This window comes from Moschus berezovskii, chromosome 5, assembly GCF_049115385.1.
Source record: "Moschus berezovskii isolate FMDL1 chromosome 5, NW_MosBer_1.0, whole genome shotgun sequence".
NCBI classification, from domain to species: domain Eukaryota; kingdom Metazoa; phylum Chordata; class Mammalia; order Artiodactyla; family Moschidae; genus Moschus; species Moschus berezovskii.
In genome coordinates, this window is record NC_142464.1 from 13204266 (window position 1) to 13210115 (window position 5850).

General features: G+C 41.1%; 1 pseudogene; it reads left to right on the plus strand.

Annotated features, from left to right (window-relative positions):
• The first annotated feature begins 1090 nt into the window (after window positions 1-1090).
• On the plus strand, window positions 1091-1685 carry LOC129562063 (peroxiredoxin-1 pseudogene; annotated as a pseudogene).
• Window positions 1686-5850: the final 4165 nt, after the last annotated feature.

Consider the following 5850-nt stretch of genomic DNA (forward strand, 5'->3'; position numbering starts at 1 on the left):
TTTTTTTCCAATTTGAATACTTTTTATTTCTTTTCTTTCCTAATTGCTCTGACTAGGACTTCCAATACTATGTTAATAAAAGTGGTGAGAGTGGGCATCCTTGTCTTATTCCTGATATTAGAAGGAAAATTTTCAGTTTTTCACTGTATGATATTAGGTGTAGGATTGATATATATAGCTTTTATTATGTTGAAGTACATTCTCTTTATGTCTACTGTTCAGAGTTTTAAATTATAAATGGATGTGAATTTCCGTTTTCATCTGTCAAAATTATATTCAGCTTTACTTTGCTTAAATATTTCTTGTTCTGTGAAACTTTTCATTACTTCATTACTCCAACTGGATTTTGTTTTTTCCCTTTTTGTAACGCTATAGTACTTAACCAGCATTTTTCTTGTGGTATCCTAACTACATTATAAACTTCTTGTGGTGCAGAACTGTGTCTAACACTTATTTGAAATGCCTAGCAGAGTGACTCATGTTAAATGGGCACTTAATTGCATTATCAGATGCTTTGAGGTACTCAATATGTATTTCAGAAATTGAGTACATTTTATATTTATTCTAAAAAGTCACTTATCTCCAGGAGATGGAGTTTAGTTTTCCTTCCCTACCCTAGTACCATCTTGAATATGGGCTGTGCTTAGCAACTTGCTTTCAAAGGGTAGGGTAAGGCAAAATGGGGAAAGCATAACTTTACAGTAGAGAAATCTGGTAAATATTGTCTAAGGCAGGTAAGCAATATCAGCAACAGTGATAAGTCATATTGATAGTGTGAACCCTCATAAGATGTGATGAGAACACTTCACCTCCTTCTGTGTTCAGTTCAGTTCAGTCGCTCAGTCGTGTTCGACTCTTTGCAACCCCATGAATCACAGCACGCCAGGCCTCCCTGTCCATCACCAACTCCCGGAGTTCACCCAAACTCATCTCCATCGAGTCGGTGATGCCATCCAGCCTTCTGTGTTATTCTTCCTCAAGGCCCTAACCTCAGTCTATCCCTGATAAAAGCAGCAGCCAAAATCAAATCGATGGGTGTCTTCCTCCTGACTGGTCTCTGTGGTTTCTCTCTGAGAAGTGCTGATAGCATATGTCTTCAGGAAATGTGAAAATTGGGCATCCTGCCCCCGAGTTCAAAGCAACAACCATTATGCCAGATGGTCAGTTCAAAGATATCAGTCTGTCTGACCACAAAGGAAGATACGTTGTGTTCTTCTTTTACCCTCTTGACTACGCCTTTGCATGCCCCATGGAGCTCATTGCTTTCAGTGATAGGGCAGAAGAATTTAAGAAACTCAACTGCCAAGTGACTGGTACTTCTGTGGGTTCTTAACTTCTGTCACCTGGCATGGATCAGCATGCCCAAGAAACAAGAAAGACTGGGGGCCATGCACATTCCCTTGATATCAAAGCCCGGGCACACCCTTGCTCAGTCCTGTGGGGTCTTAAAGGCAGTTGAGGGCTTCTCATTCAGGAACCTTTCTATTACTGATGATAAAGGTATCTTTCGACAGATTACCATAGACGACCTTCCTGTTGGCCGCTCTATGGAGGAGACAGACTAGTTCAGGCCTTTCCAGTTCACTGACACACGTGGGGACATGTGCCCAGCTGGCTGGAAGCCTGGTGGTGATACCAAGAAGCCTGATGCCCAGAGCAAAGAATATTTCTCTAAGCAGAAGTGAGTGCTGGGCCATTTTAGGGCCAGGCTGCAGTAGGTGACCATGAGAACAAAACCTCTTTTGTACTGTTGTCATGAAAACACACCTTGCTCTAGGTCCAGATGTGTGGGACAGCACTGGCCTTTGCTGCAGGGGCTGGGAGGTCAGCCTTTCTTCCTCTGAAGAAGGCCTGAGCTGTGATATGGGGCAGGCTAGCTGATGTGTGCAGTAGTACAGTAGCACTTTTGATCTTTTTTAGTTTTATTGAACTGAGAAAAAACATCAAATTGATGGACGTACTTTAGGATTCCCTAAACTGTGCTAAAGCTGAAACTCCAATACTTTGGCCACTTCATGCGATGAGTTGACTCACTGGAAAAGACTCTGATGCTGGGAGGGACTGGGGACAGGAGGAGAAGGGGATGACAGAGAATGAGATGGCTGGATGGCATCACCGACTCGATGGACATGAGTTTGAGTGAACTCCGGGAGTTGGTGATGGACAGGGAGGCCTGGCATGCTGTGATTCATGGGGTCGCAAAGAGTCGGACACGACTGAGTGACTGAACTGAACTGAAACTGTGCTCAAAGCTGTCATGCTCATGAAAAACAAAGTCTGAAAAACACTGGAGGAGATGAGACGTAATGACTAAAGGCAATGTGGGATCCTCGAGCCAGAAAAGGACATTAATGGAAAGCTAGTGAAACTTGAATAAAGTGTGGGCTTTTGTTAATAGTAATGTGCCATCAGGTGGCTCAGTGGTCAGGAATCTGCCTGCCAATGCAGGAGACACAGGAGATGCAGGTTTAATCTCTGGGTCACGAATATCAAGCCACTCTAGGATTCTTGCCTGGGAAATCCCATGGACAGAGGAACCTGGTGGGCTACGTTCATGGGATTGCAGAGAGTTGGACAGGACTTAGTGACTGAGCCTGCAGGCATACATGGTATTGTAAGATGTTAACAATAGGGGATATTGGATGAGGGGTGTCTGGGAACTCCTTGTACCACTTTTGTAACTTTTTCTGTAAATCTGAAACTATTTTTACAGTAAAACTTGATAAAAAGTCGTGATTTTTATTTTATTTTCAAGAAGTGGAGCATTTGTGATGATTTCTCTCCTCAGTGTGAAATTTGTGGCTAAGATGGCAATATTTCTACATTTATTTGAGGGGATTCAAGGTCATACCTAATCAGTTTAGCTGCTGTTCAATCTTTGAGACTTAGAGTGAATTCTAAGGAGAGAGAATGTAGTGATAGAGGAATTAAACATTGATTATAAGTAAAGTTTAGTTTAAGGATTTTAAAGGTAGAATGGAGGTGGAGCCATTAGACTGGTAAAATGATGGTTGGAAAATACTTAAATTCTGCATTGGATACATGAACTGTATTCTATACATTTGTTATAGAATACTCATTCTTCAACTATACTTCCTTTTTCCATTTAGGGTTTTAGTGTAGAAACTTTGGTAATCATCAGGGAAACAAAATTTACATAACCGCACATCTTTCATGAATGTTGAGATAAGTGGGAGAAAATATAGTCAGGAAACGGCCTGTGAGTCTATTTTCACATTAAAATACTTAGGACACTTAAACTTGTAACTGGTGTGTACTAGCAATGTGATACTACTGGTAACAAAATTGTAATGGAAGTATAGTATCGAGGAGATGAAAAAGCTTTTCTTCTAGAACATCTCTTAGTCTCTCCCTTTTCTTGCCACCCTTAATGTTTACTCTTAGTGCCTTATATTTTTAAAAATTGTTCATCAGTAAATAGGTAATGAATTCCTTCTCCATTATCTTTACTGAAATACTTTTTTCAGTTCTGGACATTTGTTTTTTTCAGTCAGGCTCCTCTGTCCATGAGATTCTCCAGGCAAGAATACCAGAATGGGCTGCTGTGCCCTCCTCCAGGGGATCTTCCAGACCCAGGGATCAAACCTGCGTCTCCTATGTCTCCTACATTGACAGATGAGTTCTTTACGGGTAGTGCCATAGTGCCACCTGGGAAGCCCTAAATATTTATAAGACTCCAGCAAATGTTTGTTGATCAAACATGTCCCTTGCCTCAAAACTACAATGAAATTGAGTAACTTATAGTCAGTGATAATCACAATTTTCTTAAATTATTCCAAGCTCAAAGCCTAGGAGTTGTCTTTGATTTTTTTTGCCACTTTATTATTTTTTTTAATTGAAGGATAACTGCTTTACAGAATTTTGTGGTTTTCTGTCAGACATCAACAAGAATCAGTCATAGAAACACACATGTCCCCTCCCTCCCAAACCATCATCTCATCTTCCTCCCCATCCTACCCTTGTAGATTGTCACAGAGCCCCTGTTCTATCCTCCATTTTCAATTTCTAGTGTTTCTATATCATTCAACATATTTGTTTTCTATTGCTGAGTCTCAGATTAGCCTAAAGCATGGTGGATTAAGACAATGCGTTTTTGTCGTCTCATGCAATTTCTGTAGATCAGGAATCCATAGCAGCTAGGTTGCCTCAGTGTATCTTTGAAGTTTCAGTCAGTATGTTGCTGGGGCTGTGGGATCCTCTTGGATCCTCTTCCAAGTTCACTCCCAGCTTGGCAAGTGAATGCTAATACTTGACAGGAGGGCTCAAACCCTCAGCACGTGGATCTCCATAGGGCTGCTTGAGCGTCCTCAAGTTACAGCAGTTTGGTTCTCCCCAAAGTGAGTGATCGAGAGACAAAAAAGTCCCGATGTTTTTTAATGAGCTAGTCTGAGAAGTTAAGCACTATCACTTGTTAGAGGGCCTGCCAGGTGGCGCTAGTGGTAAAGAACCCACCTGCCAATGCAGGAGACTTATGAGACTCAGGTTCAATCCCTGGGTTGGGAAGATCCCCTGGAGAAGGGCATGGTAACCCACTTCAGCATTCTTGCCTGGAGAATCCCAAGAGCCTGGTGGGCTGTAGTCCATAGGGTTGCAAAGAGTCAGACATGACTGAAGCTACTTGGCACTCACAAGCATGCACTTGTTAGAAGTGAGTTATTAACTTCCGCTCACACAAAAGGGGAGGGAAATTAAGCTTCATCTCTTAAAGAGGGAAATGTAAGTGTTTGTCAACCTAAGTTAAAGCTGCCACAATCAGAATGGGTGAGACTGTGTTGCAGTTACGGACAGTCCAAAGTCTCGGTGGCTTAAAATCAGAAAGGTTTGTTTCTCGTCATGCTCTTGGCCATTTAGGGACTCAGACTAGTGAGACTTTCTCTTTTGTAATGTTTCTAGGCAACATGAAAGGGGAAGGGAAGGCAGAGAATCACACTTGTTATTAAAGGCTTCCATTTTGAAGTGGGCCTTGTCACATTGCTTCATATTTCTGGGACCAAAGCAAGTTGCATGGCCATGCATAACTTCAAAAGGGTGGGGAAATGGAACCATACTATGTGTTAAGGAGGAGAATCACATATATCAACAAACAGTACTAATGATTTATACAGTTATAATGTTATAACCTTTTTTTTTTACAGTTTTATATCTAGCTTTTTTCTCTATTGTCATACTGCTAATCTAAGACAACATATCTGTGTTGTCTCCCTACTTTTCTAATTCCCCCTTTCCAGTCAAGTGAGTATATTCCTGAAAGGTTAAATTTAATGAAATTGTGTTTTCTCCACATTAGTCACCTGCTACAGATCAAATTACCCAGGTCAAATTCCTCATCCCTGGACAACATACAATGTACGTTACATTTAGCATGCTCCTCTCTATTTTTTCATGCTGTTTCATACTGTAGATGATATTTCCTTCCTATCCGTCCTTTAGGACACATTTCAGTTTTTAGTTTTTACAGGAGCTTTTCTTCTAGAACATCTATTAGTCTCTCCCTTTTCTTGCCACCCTTGATGTTTGTTCTTTGTGCCTTATATTTTTAAGAATTGTTCATTAGTAAATATGTGATGAATTCCTACTACATACCATACATAGGCCCTGTTCTAGGTGCTGGGGTAAGAGCAGTAAACAAAACAGATCCAAGTTTTTACTCGCAGAGCTTTTAACGGCAGAAAAAAGACATTAAGTAGTGTTAGAGTTGTCAGAGGAGCAGGACTACTACCAAAAGTCAAATCACAAATGGTTAGATGGAGGAAGCACAGAAAGCTGGGAACTTCAAGGATGAACTGGAGCCCATGGGAATGGATTGGAATTTGCATTGATTTCTCCCTG